The sequence below is a fragment of the Apteryx mantelli genome, chromosome 2, assembly GCF_036417845.1.
Source record: "Apteryx mantelli isolate bAptMan1 chromosome 2, bAptMan1.hap1, whole genome shotgun sequence".
Classification (NCBI taxonomy): Eukaryota; Metazoa; Chordata; class Aves; order Apterygiformes; family Apterygidae; genus Apteryx; species Apteryx mantelli.
This window is the reverse complement of record NC_089979.1, coordinates 7,015,681-7,036,518: the sequence shown is the minus strand read 5'-3', so window position 1 is coordinate 7,036,518 and position 20,838 is coordinate 7,015,681. Positions and strand designations below refer to the sequence as shown.

General features: G+C 39.2%; 1 long non-coding RNA gene across 1 annotated transcript; it reads right to left on the bottom strand.

Moving 5' to 3' along the window:
- Nucleotides 1-13,488: 13,488 nt before the first annotated feature.
- Nucleotides 13,489-20,552, bottom strand: LOC136991367 (uncharacterized). The gene is made up of 3 exons (XR_010883564.1): nt 20,441-20,552; nt 13,808-13,935; nt 13,489-13,608 (listed from the first exon to the last, which is right to left on the bottom strand). It is a non-coding gene; the product is annotated as an uncharacterized lncRNA (long non-coding RNA).
- Nucleotides 20,553-20,838: the final 286 nt, after the last annotated feature.

Sequence of the window (20,838 nt, the reverse complement as noted above, 5' to 3'; positions counted from 1 at the left end):
CAGTAACACTAGTATGGAATAAAGCAGAAGTCTGGTGTATCTATTATAACAAGATTAGGGACAGCAGCCACAAGGATGAGCACACATGAGCTGCAGATCTATCAGTTGTGGCCTGGGATTCAGCTCTCAAAGTGTCGTGGTTCCAGCATCAAACATCAGATCATGGTAACAACTTGGAATGGAGGGTAGAATCCATTTCGCCTAACTTCAGCCATCTGAAACTTAGCTGTCTAGTTCAGGTATATCATCTGTTCTCCTCCTACTGGTAAGAGATGAGCACCTTTAGAGGACAGTCCCCTTCTGCATGTGACAACTTTCTCCAGGGTCTGCATAGCTTAGTCAGCTAGCTTAGATATCTAAGTTTTAGATGGCTACAGTGAGATGAAGTGAATCCCATCCCAAAAGCTGTGAAGCATTAAAGACAAGCTCTTAAACCACCCTTTACTTGTAACTGAACTGACTGTGTGAGCACTCCTAGTCCTTTCAGAGCAAACAAAACCAGCTTCATGTTAGCAGACCATGTAAGTCACTTGATTCTTTGTCTTGTGGGGTGTTGACGTGAATAGACATAGCTGAGAGAAGGTTTAAGAAACTACCACCCTGCTAGCACATGGTATATGACTGCCACAGACCCATGTAGCTAAGAAGTCAACTGTGGATGAAGGCTTTTTTAGCAGGTGTGCTGTCAGTGTCTCAGTATCAGATCAAAATGGCCAGTGTGACTATTTACCTTCACCGTGACGTATAGCACTGACATTTGCTTGTCTTTAAGCAAACACCATTTTCTGCTCTGTCTTATTCTACGCCAGTCTTGTTTCCATGCGTTCACATTTCTGTATCCTTTTCGGTTTGTACAGTAGAGCTTTTTCCAAGAGCAGAAGGAGCTTAGTTATGTGCTGCTGTACTCAGAGCACAGGTGCACCCGTGTAAATTCAGACTAAACCACCAACAGCAGCAGGGCTGCTCTGAGAGCAACCTGATGCGACTGTGAGGTGTATCGGGTGCTCTACATGTAATTACAGGAACAGACTTTGACTGACTGGATTGCAATTGCTTTTTGGGGAAGAAATACATCCTGTTCCTTTTACTTAAGCAGTGTAATAAAAATAGGATTATAAGAATTGTGTCAAGTTGTTATGACAACCTGAATTTGGGCCCTGAAAAACTGTGTCTGGTTTCAGTTGGGTATTAATAAAAACTTTCCATCCAAGGGATGCTGTTTAAATTCTAAGTAGATGAAAGCTCTGGACAGCATCTGACTTTGTCAAAACATGTGGCAGTAATGATTATTGTGAACAGTAGAAGCTTATCTTCCTGAAAAAGACCAGTAGTAAAAATGGGCAACCCTCAAGTTCAGGTTCTGCACCGGCTGAGTGGTGTTTGAGCCCACAGCTGTGTTGGAGGTGGGTTGCTTGAACAGGCTATTAGAATCCATTAGTCCTTCTTCCCTAAAACACAGCTTTCCCCCTTCTGTGAGGCTTAGGGGTAAGTTACTGCCCTCCCTCATCTCCATACTTTCTCATCCTCGCTCAGCATTTTTGTCTTTCGAGGCTTTTGTCTTCCAAGGCTGAACATCAGAAGATGGTATGAGGGACCTGCAAGTCCTGGTAACTATGCAAATTTTTTTTGTTTTGTTCCCACTTTAGTCAAAAATGGAGGAGGAAGTAGAGAGTCAAGCCTGTTTAATTCTTCTCATTAGTCTACATATGCTTTCTGCCAACAGACTTTTGTGTAATCCCCATAGTTGTAGCAGGACATTTTTGCAATATACTAACATGAACATGTAGTTAGAGAGCAGGAATTTCCATTTCTGTCTCTATCTTTCATTACAAAATACAAATCTAAGACCTGAGTTAAACCCTCAAGCACTGAACAATTATATTAGTTAGTGGGCAACCTGTTCTGCACAGTCTTTTTCTTGGCTTAAAATTCAGGATTAAGGATTCTGAACTGCATTCTCAAATGTTTTGAGATTTGCATCAGTTTACCTGTCCACTCTGAAGCAAAAAAACATGAAAATGGAAGTATTTAATTCCTATTCTTTGATAAAATGTTTACAATATTTTGCTTCAAAATATCCTTTGACTGATATCAGAGACAAAACTGAACTTTTCTTCCAAATTACAGTATTCCATTTGAAAGTTTTAGATCTAACACTTTTTTTTTTAATATATTTTGAATTGTTGGTGGGGAAAAAAAAATTCCTACTTCTATTTATGAGACTTAAGTATTACATTTTACTACAAGAGTTCAAAATAAAACTTTTTTTTTTCTAGTTTAAGTCACTTTTAGTTTTCAGTGACCAAAATGATACTGAAAGTTTCATCTTTTTAACATCATGTATATAATTTGAAACTGGTGCGATTACTCTACAGGCGTATAAAATTCAAAAGTTTGAGATGAATAAAATGTGTTCCATAAAACTGCTTACTGAAAGTCACATTTCTCATGGAGTGAACACTTGTCCTCTTGATGATTTACATTTCTCAAAGTTTACCCGAAACACTAACATTTTGCAACTGCTTGGGATAGCCACAAGATGATATGCTTTTAAGAGGTCATGCTAAGGTGAGAGCTGTCGGTGTACTTAGGCTTCATGCCTGGTCAAGGATGAAGAACTGCAGCAACGAAAATCAACCCATGTTCAAAACGACAAGTTTTGACACAGCCTGTCTGAGTTTTGGAGACGTGGCACTCAACTGCTGTATATTAGAGTGAAGATGATTGCACCGCCACGTGTTCCTCCTGATTACTGTACCTGTGGTATCCACGGGAGAGCATGAGCGATTTATTGTGCTTCCACTCAGTGCAGCACAGTAAATCATTTCCACCACACACCGAATTTCTATTTCCCACATGAATCATCAAAGGCCTTTGCTGCTCGTCAAAGTATGTTCTGATGGGGCCATTAGCAGCTCTTTATGTTTGCCAGAATAGAAAGGCTTTCAGCTTCTGTTGCTGTTTTGTTCAATCATTTATAGAATGATTGCTATTTTCATTGCTATGTATAAATGCCTGTGTGTATATACACACACATATATAAATATGTGCATGTGTGTGGAATAGTTGTGTATACATATATGCTTTGATTGCATGGAAAAGTACACTATAAAATCATACAGATATTTGCATATGAAGTATATAGAGATGTACATGTACATGAATATGCTACATGCATTTATTTCTATATAAAAGGTATGTCTGTGTGCTTACGTATTGGCATGTCTGTATATGCCTTTTGGCTTATTCTTTTCTCTTTACACAGGTATAGGTTCAGCAATGAAGCAAAACAGCAGTAGTAACAAGATTCCTCTTCAGAGAACATTCTCCATCAGTAAAAATGAGCGAGATCTTGTAGGCAGATAATTAAGTGGTCTAAATCTCCTTTTTTGCTCTGCTTTTCTATTCCACTTGCTTCAATAGCTCTCCTCTGACTGTATTGATAATCTCAGCTCCTAAATTTTGTCCTTTGAATCACAGCACATCAGATTGCTAAAACTGCCTGAACTAGACAGTACAAATATCTATCTTAGGGTCTTCTGCTGATTCAGAAGTACGGTTGTACCACAGACATAGGTGGCACATCATAGATTTTTCTCTCCCAAACAAGGGCCAATGTAAACTAGAACTAGCAAAGCATGGGAACCCAAGTACATACAAGTGGGTGATTTCCATGCTCCTATGAAGACTGAGATCCTAGACTGGTGTTAACACTCCCACAAGCCAGAGGATCATAACTGTTCAATGTAAAAAAAAAAAAAAAAAAAAAAAACCCCAAACCATAATTCTAAAGTAAAAGAGCATTCTTCTGTAGCTTTTCTGTCAGCAGCTTCTAATCAGAACATGAGCTTCTCGCAGTGGTGCATCAGCCCTTGGAACAGTTGACTTCCCAGGTTGCATGTGCATGTGTGTGAGATATGTAGTCCGAAGAGGTCAGAGGATAGCTGATGAGAGAGTCAGTAACTTCCTGCAGCTGGGGGTCACCAACAGACCCTGGAACCATCACCCAATAGTCTTCCATCAAGTAATATGTCCAGAAACTAGGCAAGCCTCTCTGAAACCTGCTATTTCTTTGAAATTCTCCAGAGTGGTGTTTTTTTTTTTTTTTTTGACATGTTTTCACAAAACACTTTGTTTTTAAGTAACTGTTCTTTTCATGTGCAAGCCTTATCTGTTTGAGATTTTCCAGGTAGTTCCAGCTATAAAACCATGACTCTTTTTTCATTTTTACTTTTTTTATCGGTGAACATTGGCAAGCAGATTATGCTGTACAGAGCACAAGGATAATTCTACGCTGTCACAGTGAGCATCTTTAACCTTGAGACGTTACAAGATTATAAGAGTAGGAAATGAATAATCACATTTTCTTGGGAGTAATTTCTTCATTTACAGCTGTAGACTGAGATTTGCTAAGATGATGATTCAGCTGGCAGGGTGGAACGTGATGAGAAAAGATAATAAAATGGCTGCAGGCCAAACCCATAAAAACATGGTAGAAATGTTCCAGAGTCCCAGATTTCCAAGAGAGGCATATGAATAGCGCTTTGGACTACAAGTAAACATTTATTGATACTGGTATCCAGTAATCAATAATTCTCTCTGCTGGAAGCATTTTGGGCAAAGATATTCACCATGTAACCAAATTTAATTTTCGATGCACAGTTAAAAAATAATAACATTGCATCAAGGCTAAGTTGCAGCATTTCCCTTGAGGAGATATTCAAAGCTGGTCAAAAAACATTATCTGGTGGCTCCCCTTAATTTGAGCTTATGTGGCATTAACAGGAGATGAGCTAATGAATATGGGAAGACTGTTGTTAAATTTGGCATTTTCTCCTCTTCTTGCCCTGCCTTGGACTGCATCTGCTGCCTTGGACCCTTCTGCTGCAGTAACCCAGAGCACATCTGTGGACCAGTGTGCCAATTTACCCAAGATATCTGTGTTGGGAGATTTTAACTTTTAGTGGAAGAGCGTTAGCGCATAGTTAATTCATCAGGATGTGTCACATTGCCAAATGGAAGATCTTGCAATGGAGTAGAATGAATAATGAATGTCACAGATCTTGTCTGCTGTTGTTGTCAGCATTGAGTGAAAAAGGTCCCAAAACTACCAGTATTTTTGTTATCGCCTTATAGTAACTACTGCCTAACGCCTGTGGGAAGGATATCTTGATGTTTTACGTAATAGGCAAAGTACCTTAGCATGGACTGCAGCTGCTTCAACGTTGGATATCTCTCAGTATTCACTTAATCTCTAATCATTACTACAGATGCGGCTACTTATCCTTCAATGAGATGTATTCTATTGCACTTGCTGTGGAGTATATTAGCACAGCTGCGGCATTCTTTATTTTTCTCTGAATATTCCCCCAAACTAAACACTCACAACCAGAAATACTCACGTACGTGTACATGCACACACACATACACACATAAATATACACACAATCGCAAGCACGTAAACACTCCTGTTGCTTACAGGTCCGTGTTCTCTGACTCTAAGGAGGTTTTAAAAGGAAAACAGAATTTCAGATCTTATTCTAAACAGGGATTTTCATTTCCAGGGAGCAGATCCAGGACAAAGAACTGAGAAATAAGCGAGTATATAAAAGTTCATTACAGATGGTCAGACATGCCACACGTTTGCTCCATGGCAATGGGCTCCATGACAATGGGCTATTTTGTCTCAGCAAAAATTGTTCATTAATTTTGTAGCAAAGACTGAATAAACCTGCTTTAGCTGTTCTGGATGCTGATTCTAGATGCTGGGTAATGGAATGATCTTGATGATTGGAATATGCTGAGACACTGTGGACCCTCTACACTGTGTGGTTTCAGACCATAGTCCTCAGATCGATCTATCCACAGGTGAAAATCAGCAGAATAAGTTTGATTTGTTGCTGATCCAATGGACAGGGTGAACTAAAATGTTTTACTAACTCTTTAACAAACGATAATTATGCAACTCAGCTGTGAACTTTCTTTTACTGTCTAGATATGTCCATGGGCAAAACTCCTCAACAAGAATTTCATAACACAACAAAGTGCTTACACCAGGTAAAGCAAAATAAGATGACGAAAAACAGCCATAACATTAATAAAAAACAATCCTAAGGTAAAACAAGTTTCTTGTATTTTTAACCTTGAACACAAAAGTTATGGCTAGAATGTCAAGGGAGAAATAAGTGTGTGGGAGGGAGACAGTACTATTTTTAACATTAACTTAAAGTTCCGCTAAGGGTTGAGGGACACTGTTCTGATTAAAATTTGAACAATTCTATATCCAACAGAGAAAGACATGACAAAGACTAAAGGCTGGAACTGAAAGTGAAACACATTTAAATTCTCTGTATGAGATGTATTTTCAGCACTGTGGGTTATTAATACTTAGATCAAATCACAAAAGGACTGATGTATTTTCTATTTCTTGGGATCTTCTCCAGTGTCCTTTCATTGTGAAGAATTCTGAACTGATGCTTATAACTAAGATGTCATTTAATATGAACAGATTTACTACTGTGTAAGTGAAGAAGAAAATTTCAAGAGGGAAGGGAGGTCTCTATATCACAGCTGTCTTTAACAACTACAATTTCAGATGAAGAAGATATATTTTGTTAAGGGAACAGTTACCCTAACAGCTCTTAATGAGGATGAGGAGTTGGTTTCATCGCAGATGGCTCTGACTATCTGATAACTAAGTTCCTAATTAAGCTAGTTCTCTGAGCTCTCATCATGGGCAGATTGAGGTGGGTAATTCATCCTATCCTAAAACAACTGTCTAACAAAACTTGATCTTCTGGAGTTGCACATACAGAAATTCTCTTTCGTTAACCCAAGGAGTCTTCATAGAAGGAATCCAAGTCTTAGACAAAAAACATTTGGTGAAGTATTTCCCAGACTAAGCTCTTTCCTGTAATGGTGTCTTACTGTCCAGTTTCTTCTCGTTCAGGCTTGTAGAGGCAGTGCAGATTAGGAGACCTAGCATTCTTCTACCAACAAAATCTCTAAATCTATAAAAGGTATAAATTCTTGCTCTGCAATAGCACATTTCTCATGGCTTTCAGCACATTTCTGTGACGATGGCATAGTAGTTATCTTGGACTATGTTCAGAAGAACAGACACTGTACCTTCCCAACACATTACTTTTCAATATCGCTAAGTACAGGTAGGAAATTCAGGAGAATGATGATCATATGGACCTATAGATCAAACCATGGGTAGACTCAGTTTGCACTTCTCCAGAAAATCAGTAAAATCTCTGTTTGCTGAAAACTATGCAGAGGCAGCCTTTAATGAATGAGTTAATCACATTTACATCCATTTAATATGGACCATGTTGATTCTAGTTTCCTAAACAAAATATTATGCACTACAAAATCAAATACCTCACAGTGGTCTAAGAATAGTTAGCAATGATATTACCTTTATCAATGTAATCACCAAAAGATGATTAGAGTCATCAGAAGCATCCACAGACAGTTTGCTTGTCCTAGTTCATTGAATCTTTTGCGTTCTAGAGACTGCACTGTGAATTATCATTAGTGTGTCAGGGGAAAACTATATTTACACTTCTTTTAACAATCCTGCGGTCCTCTCTTTCTCTTACTATCTCTTTCTCATTTTTGTTTGGTTTTGTTTTTGTCTTTTCTTCTTCTGTGGCGAGTGAAGAATTCCCTGCTGCTTTCATTATTAATGCGCACAAGGACCATAAAACAGAGAAAGCCAGAAAGCAGAGCAGCTGAAAGATGCTTTTGAGTTTTGTTTTCTTCAATGATGTGGAGCAGCAATGAAAATAATGTCACCCTCTTCACACTTACTAGAATCCAACCTGAAATAGTGAGAGTGTTTAAAAGTCATAAAGGATGTTGTTTACTTTGACATAATAGTGCATGTATCCATAAATTAAAAGCACAGGCACTGTACTTTTCAACACTCATTTCTCAATTTTATCCTGTGCATATAGGCAGGTTATTTTGTTTCAAAGGAAAATAATAGTATAATGTTTCTGTTAGGTTCGTAAAGAAATAGAAAAAACACACTCTTTGTATTCAGCCTTATTTTTAGATTTACATATATTTATTAGTGTGTTCTTGAACAACTAGTTCAAAGGTTCTTCCACTCAGGGGAAGAAATGAAGACAAGGATTTCCTTTACATCACTGCAGAGACTGTTGCATCCCTCAGAATGGACACAGAGCAATTAGTGAACAAGGAAATGTTAGAAGTCACTGGCATGGGGGATTGCAGAAGCAAAAACAGGGAGAGATTTTACTCCATTTTCTCAGTGTGCCAGGAGCACTGCAAAGGTTCAGCAAGTCAGACTATAACCCTAGATGACGGGGCCTCAGCATGTTGATGAGAACTAACATATGGCATAAGTTTTATAATGACATCAATAATATTTATCTTTTTTTATCTTTTTTTTGTTTTATTTTATTTATTTTTATTTTTTTTTCTTAAGGATGCCTTCTGAATTTGCTCCATTTGATGAAAGTTTCCATTTTCAATGATTTCTTTATGACATGATTTTAGTCATAAAACTTGCAGAGAATATCTTTCAAACATGAAGCTAACACACCCATAGACTCAGATACCCAAAGACAACGATGACAGTTACACTTCCACTTATGTATTTCCTTGTCTATTTTGGAGTCATGATGCTTAAGTCAGTCTTGTGGATTTTACAGTTTGGTGCATCCGCTAGGTATGTCTCTAGGGTGGAAGAGGAAAACCATCAGAGTCTCCCAAACCAGCCTTAGCAGAGTTGGTCCATCCCCGGGACACCACAAAGTGCTGGGCAGCACAAGGGTCCCCAGAAGGAAGCTTCAGAGACTTCTTCAGAGACGGTTTAGCTTCCTAAGGTCTCTTTGTCCATGCAAGGCACAGTATTAATACAACTATGCTGTTTCGACTCCTAGAATTATTTTCTTTAGCGTCAGCAGGTAGACCTCAAGCTAAATTGGATGACAGCCCTATTATAGCAGGCAAAATATGTAATAGACCTGCCCTCTGGTGCTCGATGACATGTCTTTTGAGGCCCAGTGAGGCAAATTGATTTCCTAAGGGTATGCCCTGGGTGACATGGCTTGCTCTTTTCCCTTCGTAGCAGGACTTTGCTTTGCCGTACATTTCAGCCCAGTGGGACTGAACACCGAATAAAGTGTTACCCATCATAAGAGCAAGAACAGCATCTAACCTTTAATCATTAGCACTTTGGTTCTACGGACAAGTGTCTACAGGAACAGGGTAAATTTCCCATGAAAGTCAGGCTGTCTGCTTATTTGGCAGAGAATAAAGTGAAGAAGAAAACTTCAATTTCTAGATAAGATGCCGTGTATGGGGTTGGCCTTTTTCCCCTCCCCCTCTGTCTCTTGAGATATGTTGGCAGCTGGGAAGATAACGTGTGTCACTGCAATATCTGCAACATTATCAGAGAGAGCAAGGAATGGTCACATCCCCATCATGGTAATAATCTAAATCTATTCCTGAGGCATCAGCATCTTCACCCAGTCTCTGCCTGAATGACAGCTCAGAGTCCACAAAGGCATCACAAGCTATCCTGGCGCTCTGTGAGCAGTCGAGGAGGTTGACAGCTGTTTATAAAAATCAGCATAGCTAGCTGCCTTTTCCAAACCAGTTTTCAATCATTTTTATATCTCTGTATGTGTACGTACAATACCTATGTCATGGCCTGATGCCTTCTGTACGAATTAAGGAGGTTTTCTGTCTATGACTTTTTGTGGTCTCTTTTTTGTTCTTTCTGTCTTTTTATAAATAGAAAACATGTTCATCGCAGATGAGGTCCTGTTGTGTTATTCGCCATGTAAACACTCACTGAGAGGAAGACAGAGTTGTGGTGAGGAGAGAAAATAAAAGCTGGGGAAAACATTTTTATGCTTATTTATTAGGTGGGTATTGTAGGAGTGAGTAGATCAAGATAAAACGGGACGTCTATGACAGTGCTCAGAAAAGCCTGGACTCCTAATTTTTCGTGCTTACTTTTCTTAGGACAAAGTTTAAAAAGTATTTAAGCGTATGCCAATCTTTAAGCATACGACAATTTTCTTTGATGTCCTTTACTGAGATTTTAGCGGGTCAGCTTTCTGTTGCTGCAGATTGTGACTGTTCACAAACAGGCTCAGGGTTCTGATGAAACTGATATTCCTCTAACATTTTAAATCTCAGTTTTTCATATCAGAGAACCTATCAGACAAGGCTCAAAGCTGACTCCAACGGCATAAGCCAAGGAGTATCAGACCCCAAAGCTGAAGCAAATTTCTGGAACTGTTTAGGGAAGGATCCTTTGTTTAGCTTCTAGAAGGCCACAGGATGACTGCTGTCTGCAGGTCTTTCCATTTGTTTGCTTTTCGATGTCTTAACGGTTAGGTGAGCCAGCGTGAAAGAAGGATAGAGACTGTTCTGTGCTGAACATTACAGTTTAGGTGCTTGGGCCCATGGCAGATGTCGTAACCATGCTTGAACACATGCAATCTCAGCATAAACTCTGTGCAACGGAGTTATGAAACAGAGGTTTGTCTTCAAGTTGCTCAGCCTAAATCCTGAACAGTGTCCCAGGAAAAACTTGAGTCTTCATCATGATCTGGTTTTAGGGCATACAAGTCAGAAATTACCTACAGGGCAAACAGCTGCTCTGCTGTTGAAGAATAATGTCCCAGAGCACTTCTCGGAAGGTGAATATGGACACAGTTAGATAAATACACTTCAAAATGGGCTCCATAAGGAACTTTAGACTAAACAAGAGGTGTCAGATTAGGTGATAGGAACAGCTGAATTTTAAAAAAGGTTGGCAAAATCCTATTTTCTTTAATGCTTAGATGATACAGTCTGAGCACTCACCTGAAACCTTTGCACATTCTTTCTTCCCTGACTGAACTTAACTTACTTTAGTAACTTATTTTATGTTGTCCTACAAAACTGACTAAGATACTTAGACACTCTTTAAAGTACCAAAGTTCAGAAGGACCCAGGTTAGTTTCCCCATTATCCTGAGTGTATTTATACATTTCTAGATGCTAAACTTGGGGCCAGTAAAGTCTCTTTAGTAATCCCAGTTTAGCCACTGGAATATATATGCAGATTGACAGCACCAAGTTTTCCTGCCCTAGGTTATTCAGTCTGGTAATATCTTCAATATGCACCTTGGGCAGTATCTGGTAATGAACAAATAAACACATCCCACTGCATGGCTATAGATTAGCATTGATTTGAGTCAGACTGAAGTCACTTTCTCCTCTGAGGGGGTATGAACCCACACTTTTCACCTTCCTCAAAACTGGAGTCATCATCAAACTATAGGATGTTATGAACTGTTGTTTTTTCTTAATCTCCTTGTTGAAATTGTTCTGTTTTGCCTGGCATATTCAACAGAGACAAGGACAAAGAGCTTCCACTTGAAAACCATAATCACTAAGCTCTGAAACAATTTTCAAGTACGCTACTTTTCGCTCTGAGAGTACTGAGGCAAAACACAGCAGTTCAACGAAGAGGAAGAGGTAAAGGCCCACCCTCAAATATACTGTACTTGCATAGGGCATTTTGCAAATCAGTCAGAAGCACAGGAAACATCTCCCATATATCAACTGATGGTTTCAAACACTGGTCTACTGAATTGCTTATTTCTATCTGTGTTTTTTACAAGGGAGGCGACACTTGATTACACAATTCATTAAAAAAAAAAAAAAATCCTGGTTGTGAATCTAAAGTGGAGGAAGTTCATATTTCCCTGAAAAGGGCAAATCTTCAGCTCACTCTTCATTGTTCTCTGCTGACCCACTTAAGCAGTTAGTTCATTGAAGCATGGTGACTTTGTGACTTATTTTCCTTTCCGTGATTTATTTTCCCTTAAAGAATGTCCTCAGGACTGGGCAATGTGGGCTTTGCTATGCTTTTAGAAACCACACATTTAGGTAGTGGGAAGTGATTACTCTATAAATTTTGTAATAAAGAATAAACACATTGAGCACATGGATAAAGACAGTCTCTCGGGCAGTCAGTGTGGCTTCTGTAAAGGGAAATCCTGACTCACAGGCCTACTGGAGCTCTATAACAGTGTCCGTCAAGGGGATCCAATACACTTTATAAATCAGGATTTTCAGAAAGACTTTTAACAGTGCAATTATCAAGTTACAGACAAGATCTTTTTAGTAGTTAAATTTTGTGTCTCCAGAATCTCACAAAATTGAGTTGGCAAAAAGGTGGCAGATGAATTTCATAAAATTAGAGGTAAGGTAGTGTTTCTAGGGAAAGTACTCTCATTAGGGCTCTGTAATGCACAAGGGTGCATTACAGGTCATCCTCTTTCTTCAAAATCAAGTTAAATAAGTATCCCCTTCTTTTCTGAAATGTGGGGCAGCACGATATAAGTGTCTTCTTTAGGCAGGTAGCTCAGCAGTTCATTCTGCCTTATTATCATTGACAATGTGAATACAGATTAAGAGTTCAACACTGATTTATTTGGTTATTTGGGGCATCTGTGTGCTTTTTATAGCTTTTTTTTTTTTTTTTTAATTATTTACTAGTGTAAGTAAATGGGAAGCCTGGGAGCTCTGATGGCAATGGCAGGGGAACCTGTTCACTTTGAAACAGTGAATGCTTACTACTTCCCTTGTATCCTTCTAATTTAAGATAAGTATGACAGTAATGACATTATAGCTGTATGTTAGCTAGTCATTGGGAATTCCTGCCGTGAACTGAATCAGATTTTTTTCCCCCTTTCCTGAGTACATTAACTTTTACCAGCTCACTTCCACATAGAAACACTGGCTAATAATTGGCTTCAACAGAACTGTCTAGCCATGCTGAACACTAATGATAAAACGTCTTGCTTTTCTAGCCTTAAGCATGAATTTAGAATCTCCGTTGCTATGGATAAAGTTTCACATTGAACAGAATATCACTGAAGAAAATTGATCCTATTAAATTTGCCTGTTTCGTGGGTGAACCATTTAATAGTTGGGCAGTAATTCCTGAGAGATAGGATGTTAATAACAGGTAGAATCCAGACTCTTGTTTGCTTTATTGTATATACAATATGTCCTGCAAAGGCAAAATATCAGAAATATTTGCAAATGGTGTAGACTGTCATAGATTAGATGGATGGCAAATACTTTGCTTCTGCAGGGTTTCACACGCATACACACACATACACCCTTATTCATATGCATCAAGGAACACTCAGGTAAAAATCTGATATTCCTGAGAGATAAAGGAATTTAATTGTATGATTCTAATTATCAAAATCAGAAAGCATGGCATCACGGAAGAAGATAAGTAGCTTTTTTTTTTTTTTAATGGCTGTCTCGGAAGATAAAAATGTGTCATGGTATGCTTTTACAGGGTCCTGATTTTATTGGTGACTTTGACATGGATCAACATTAAAAAGAAAGAAAAAAAAAGTGAATGCAATCCAATGCATAAAGCACAGGAATAGGGCTCAGAATATTTTCTATCTTTTAGTGTAACCCTGGTTTGCTCTGTGAGCTCAAGCAAACTGCGTTGCCTCTCACTTCTTGTGTGCTGCTTGTGAAGGCTGTCACTGCCTTGGGTTCATCCAGCGCCTTGCAAATTGGAGCCTAGTGGCCAAATACTCTGCAATACAAATAATTAATAGATAGAAAGTAAATGCCTTGTCAGAGATAAAAATAAATAATTAAGAAATCACAAAACAATGATTACTTTTTTGTCCTGTAGTTGACTACTGAATATACCCAGAAACCGGCAGCCTGAATCAAGGTCTTACATATTTCAGAAGTTTAACTGACATAACCATAGGGGTCGTATTACACACCTGTGTTGTCTCAGTGGCTGACTCCCTGTAGATACTACAGTATTGGAAAAGATGGTCTAGAACTGCCGACACCTAAAGAGGGAAATGACCGCTGTCCATTCTCCCTCCTTCCTGGTTAGGTTACTTTCCTAGGAAAAGGAAATTATGAGAGCAAAGCAATTATCTGAATCAAATTAAGAAAGGACACATGAATGTCTCTCCTGGAAGGGAAATCATCTCATCTGACTTTCAACAGCTGCACTAGGCTGGTCACCCTAGACTATTCTTACACTGATTGGAGAGATATAGACATCAGTTCTAGGAAAAATTGAGCTGTAGCCTAGAAGGGCCAATTTCTCTCAAGCGGATATAAGGTGAGCCCATATAACTCAGATATAGATATATAGATCCATACTGAAGGCATCTCCTTTGGTCAAATGAATCCTACTAATACAGGAGCAATGCAGACTTCTTAACACCAGGCTATAAAACCATCATCTTTAAGATCAATGCATACTTCATATCCTATTACAAATCAAACACCTTCAAAGGGAGAGACAGTGAGATTTATTCCAGATCACTCGAAGGTGGTTAGGGCATTCTTATAGCAGATAAAGCACCTTGGTACCAATGCAAGTAGTGTCTATTTAAAATACACAAATTTCAAGTGAAGGAAAGCTCTCTTCCTGAAAAATCTCTGTTTTAGTGATATGACCACTTCTGTAGCAGGTGGAATGTTATAGAACAGGCAAAAAAAGAATTCGTAATCAGGTCTCATGTGGTTCATTCAGTGACAGCAGTGCTGCATTGCAAGAACAGGAGTTAACTCCTCCTCAGCTGCTGCATGAAATAGCACAGCTAAGAGTCTTTTGCCTCCATGATAGCCATTCTAAAATGAACCACTTCATATATGATTTTGGAAGCAAAATATTTCTACGGTCTGATAATGAAATGAACAATAACACAAGAGGGAAAAACAGACTGGATTAAAAAAAAAAAAAAAGCTATGCAATGCCTTAGAAATATTTATTTATTTTTGGTTGCATTTCCAAACTATTTATTGAACACAATACTGTATTGTTAGGGCCCTGAGCAGACTTCCCCCTTGCAGGAGGTTAGTTGGCTGAGTTAAGCATTTCGGCTGGCCAAGGTCAGCTCTGTCCCAGAAATGAGCAGTTGTGAAGACAGCTAGACAACAGGGCCTGTTCTTCCTTCCCTTCAGAGCTGCTTCCAAGCAGAGGCATCTCCACTGACACCCGTGGGTGCTATATCGCGGCGGCGTAGCAGCTATGGCTGTGCTCAGTGTCGTACCTCCCCAGTTCTGACCTGGACCCAAAACCATGGCTTCCTGGCTTAACCTTAGCCTCATTGGTGCAGACTTGCTGGGCAGATGGTGATCCGACTCTGATCACTGTCTCTGGGCCCAGTCCTGACCCCGACTTGCTGCCCAGCAGATCACTACCAGCCGGCACTGCTGAGCTCCCCATGGCTCCCAGCCAACTTCCAAATCCATCAGGGAGCAGACTGCAGCCCTGCAGGCTTCTTCAGCATCCTCCAAACCCAGAGCAACCTCCATCCCCAGACTCTTGACCCCTTCAACATGGGCTGGGCGAGGGTACACGGATTTATTAGTCAGATGCAGGTAATCTTTACTGCCTACCTGCAGGTCTGCCCTGCAGATATCAGGTGCTCAGCAGTAGTAACATCCCAACTGCCTATATGGAGTGCAAAAACCCTGTTCCTCACAGCCCTGACACCTATGTGGGTCCTTTTTGTGGATTTGTCCATGAAACTTAAAACACAATTACATTTGCTGCAAAATGAAAACTGAAGGGGGAAAAAAAAAATCTGATGTGTCACTGTACCAATTAGCATTCAGCTGCCAGCATGGTTCTATGGAGTATCCAACTGCTCTTCGTAGTCTTGACTTAAACCGAGAGCATTACCTTTCCTTTGCTTGATGGGACATGCTTGAATGTAGATTGGTTTTTTTTTTTTCAGTTGAAGCATTGATGATTACCTGTATGAAGCTGGTCCCAAACTTCTCCGCATTCTTATATGTATTTTAAATTCCATTTAAAGAAGACATCTTCTTTAATAAATATTGAGGAAGCAGAACAGAATACTGCGTTCATCTTGGCTGTAAAAGAGTTTCTTGAAAATCTTTCGGTCCCAATATGTAGACAGTAGATGTTAATGATCTCACACCAGCATGTTTGAGATTGTTTTTGAACATACATCTGTATGTTAATCAGCTACATAAAGTATTAGGATCAAATTCATTTAAAACACTGACTGTAAAATTTGTCTGGAAGATGAGAGCTGGGTGAAAGAGTATATTTCCACGTGACACCTTCTAACATGTCTAGGTTGGACCTCATTTTAATCCTCCTTCTTTTACATACAATGAACCTTGGCATCTGGGTTAAAGGATTCTTTGTAAGAGGGTTGGCAGACCTGGGTAAGGTTATTGCTTACAGTGTGCACTCTGCTTTAACCGCAGCTGGTACCTGGGTGACTGTTTCATACAAGGCTGTGACCAGTGGACCCAATAAACCCAGAGGTCTCTTCCAGGCCTTAGTCTCACATTCTTGTGTAAAATATTTGAATGTTAGTAGGTTTCCGTCATTCACCTACAGCCTCACTTCTCCTCCATTTATCAAAAAAGAGTCCTTTGGTGGATGTCACAACCCGCTGACCTTACTGTGTATAGGAGTCCAGTGGCACACTCAGGGAACTGAAGAAACCCAGAGACAAGCAAAATGCTTATAGTATGGCTGTCTACAAGTTGGCTGGTTTTACCGTTATTTCAGAGAAGGCTGCCCATCACCAGACTGGGCTTTTCAATGAAAACATGCTTGTTTGATCAAGTGAATCTGTTCAGGGACTTCCTTTACCAAACAATGCAAGACATAAAAAGGGAGATTACAAGGATGACGGGCAGGCAGGGCTGGTTCATGAAAATCTGTGCAGCTATCTGAGAGCTTGCTAACGGTAAAGCTTGAAGAACTTTGTTTTGAAGAGCAAAGTTATTGCACTTGGCAAAGACCAGTGTTGGTAAGTATGCTTCAGTGTCTTTTGAATACTTTTAAGGCACATTTGGATCTTCTTTCAAAATTTTTAGAAGTTCACACACTGAAAATGTTGAAAATGTTATCTTCAGCAGAGAAGTTTGGGGATCTGGAGGTGAAGTTTAGTATTACTTTAGAAAGTTGAGTTGTTTCAGACAGAACACAAGCGGGTGGGTAAAGTCCTTTAGTAATGCTCTCCCCCCTCCTGACTTGGTGTAATATATTGATGGTTGTCTAATCCCACTCTCAGTAGTAATGTAAATTTAGCACAAGATTACCACTTTCCAGGCCAAGAGTCCATTTTTCTCCAGTTTCAGAATAGATAAAGTGAAAAACACATTCTTTCTAGAGATGGTCTCTTCCAGATAAACTGGGCACACATGCAACACTATCAGGATTCAAAAGGATTTTTTTTGTTTTTGTTTTTTTTTTTTTTAAGGGCAAAAGTTGAGAAGGAGATAAGATCTTTAGAAAATGGTCGTGAATTTCAGGCTCAAGGATAAGAAAAAAATGTCCTCTGACTCAAAGTTAAATTCTCATCTCTGTTTTGTTATTGTAGTTCCTCTGAAGTAAAATTTGAGACCAAATTCTGTAATTCCTTTAATTTTCACTTATTCATTTGAAAAGAAGTAAAGAGTTTACATTTTCATGAATGATTAATGATTTTAAGTAATCAGTTTGGTGGAAAGGGTTTTCCAAATGTCATGGTTCACACTCCTTTGGAAAACAAAACCATATTAACTGTGATCAGTGCCAAAAATGAAGACAGCAAAAGTGACCGATCATATGTTAAAGTTCATACCATTATAATTATACAATTATAAAATTTCTAGCAGCATTTCTGTTTTGGTGATCATCTGCACAGTCTAGTTATTTAAATCAGTGTGATGTAAATTAACAGATAAGGGTGAAATAATTCCATTTTGATTCAGCAGAAATGACAGTGGTTTTACTGTTCTAAAATCTTCTCCTTCAGAGAGTTATGGAAGGAGAGGAGGATAATTTTCAGATTTTGTTTTCTGTGGTACTCCTTCTTGTCTTCAGATTTGTCATAGCTACATTTTTGCTGTCTATTGTGCATATGTGATTGAGTTTGTAGTACAGCTGGTAGGAAAATTAAAAGTGAAATGAGTGAAGTTGAACGGGGGACAAGAATTCCATTTCACTGGCATTTTCAGGTCTCATTTTTGTTTTCACTTGGCATATGAAAAAGAACAAACCTGAACTAAACAGGATTTTGTCAAAAACAGTGTGGGTAATAGGCTTCTAGTTTGTTATACCTCACTCTAAATCAGGCAGGCAGGTCTTGGAGCCAAACACAGCTAGGTCTCCCTAGCTTCCTTGCTTCCTTGCTGATCTCCCCGCTTCCTTGACTTCTTCCTTTCCCAATACATCTTTCTCCCACACAATGCACACACACAGGTATACACATAAATGCATATGTGTGCATTTATATGTATATATAGGTTGGTTTTTTTTTCTTCCCATCAAAAGCTTTGTGGAAACCTGTATATCTATAGCAATGATTTGTCTTCAGCAGAAATATTTCCTCTATTGTTAGGAACGAAACCTAATGGCTTAAAAAAAGCAGAAGGAAAATAAAATCAACCTTTATTTTTACTATGTTCTGTATTAAAAATCATATTTTTCAAATTTGGAAGTTCATAATTCCAGCAAGTTAAGTTCTCATTGCACAGGGATTCTTCACATCCACATCAGCTCCTACAGATCATGTTTTCTTTCAGAGATGCTGTTGTATCCTAGTGGTTCTTCATGTTTTTGTCACCTTTTAGCCACAGCATTTGACCTGCCAGGGCACAAGGCTTATAATGCTTAGAGCTCTAAATGGGACATACTACCATGGTGCATCTCCAGAGCAGAACAGGCTGCAGCCCACTATACACTGCCTCTTGTTAGAAAATGAATCGAGTTCAAGGTCTTGCACGTGCTCTTCAAAATACTCCAGCAACTGGCTTAGGATATTTAAGGAAAAAAAAAAAAAGATCGAAATCTCTGAGATGAAGAATCTGTGTGACAGTTTTAGTCCCTCAGCACAAAGGAGCTGTCTATGGATACAAGAGAGCAAATGATAGAAAAATGGAATATTTTCAGGGGCCAGTCCAAGGCTGTGAAGTAATTCACTTCAGAAACTTGGAACTGCCATAAGTCTCACCACTTCTCCCTCTAAGTGCTTTCTCTAACAACACCTACCAACATGCTTTGGAAAAAAAGGAAAACATAAAGCAAAAAAACCCACAGCATTTCAAATACTCTCAAGGGGTAAGTGAGAGAAAAATCAGCTTTTGAGAGTTGTTGATCCTATCATTTAAAACACTGTGGAAGGTCCTTGGATACTAGAAAGATGGTCTAGAACAGAACAGAATGGGATAGAATAGAACAGAAGTTGAAAGGTTTAACTGAGTATATAGAAGTGGTGTTATCTCATGTGCAGGAAGATAAATGCTCGATTTGTTGTATATAATAACCTTATACCTGAAGGTGAAACATACACCGGCAGCTCTCCATGATGGGTTATTTCACTAATATTATGCAGTGTTTTCTTGTGCTGTCAAGTCTACCCATGTGCAGCTTGTGACCTGTTCAGATCTAAAAAAAAATTATCCCCCACTATGCGAAATAAATGTGGACTGCCTCCTTAGGTAGCTCCACCACTGTCTCTGCCTGTTAACAAGCACAAGGATCATTTTCTTATTTCCTGCGTCCTTCTTCAACGCTTGTTTCAGAGCATTTTTTCTTGTCTTCTGTCTGACTAATGAGCCACCCTTCTCCTATTCCTTTGCCAGAGTGCACTTCCAACTTGTTTTCTTCACTTTGAACATAGAATTACTTATGGTAGAGATTTTTTTTTTTCCCTCCTATCACAATTTCAATGTACGTGGACACAGGCATTTCAGCTTCCTGCTCTCACTGACAGGTCAGAGATGGCTAACAATGCAAGGCTGCCTAGGAGGAAAAGAGGGAAAAAAAGAAGTTTAGAGGCACTTAGCTCGCTTTTTGACTTTTGCTTTGTTTTCTCTGATGTTTGTTGCTCTGCCTGATAGGTGTGAGATATGAGAAAACTAAACAGATCTGAGAGTGGAAAGCACTTCTACGAGCAGTATTTTTCATGCTGGACACCACAACACTGCTCTGCTGTCACTGCCTTTGAATAGGAAGAAAGAAAACTCCATAGCAGAACTAAACACTGTACTCAATGAACTTTTGTCCTCGAGAAAACGTAAGAGGACAAGAACGGGGTTGAGAGTGGGCATGCCGCTTTCCGCGCTCACGCTGTCCTTCTCCATCTGCAAGGTGAGCTCCACCACTGAGGTACAGCAATAGCACAGAAAGGATGAAAGAGTCACCCCTTGCCATCTCCTGCTCCCAGCCCTGCCTGAGACCAGTGCAATGGGGAAGCACAAAGAATTTGTAATGCGCCGCAGTGAAAGCTGAGAGATACGGCTGTGGTGAAAGACAGGCAGGTACTAATGCAAGTCAGGTAGTAACAGAGAGAAAAGAGAATACAGAACAAATAATAGAAATACTTCACACAGATGGACACAAAGCAACATACCTATCGTACCTCCTGTAGCTTTTCATTTCCTCTGTTTGCATGAGGCATATATTTTGGTGATTGTACTTCACTCAGAACAAATAATACCAAAAAAGTGCACAATGGTGCCTTGAAAGCATTTGCTACGTATACACAGTCATGAGATGCCTAGCTGCACAGTCACTGCTGCAATTCCTAGCTTTTTCTAGTGTTTTTCTTTATAGTTTTCAAACAGTCATGTTTGGGGTTTGGCTTTCTTAAATTCTTCCACAGAGGCTTTGCAAAGCACAAGCGTAGAGCAAGATGTGGGTTGGGTATAAATGTAGCTGGCAAAAGAAAATATTTTATAAATCAGTTACTACTGTGCATTATCCCTCTTTTACCAAGAGCTGAACATAAAGTAGTTTTTGATGTATAAAGATGCTTCC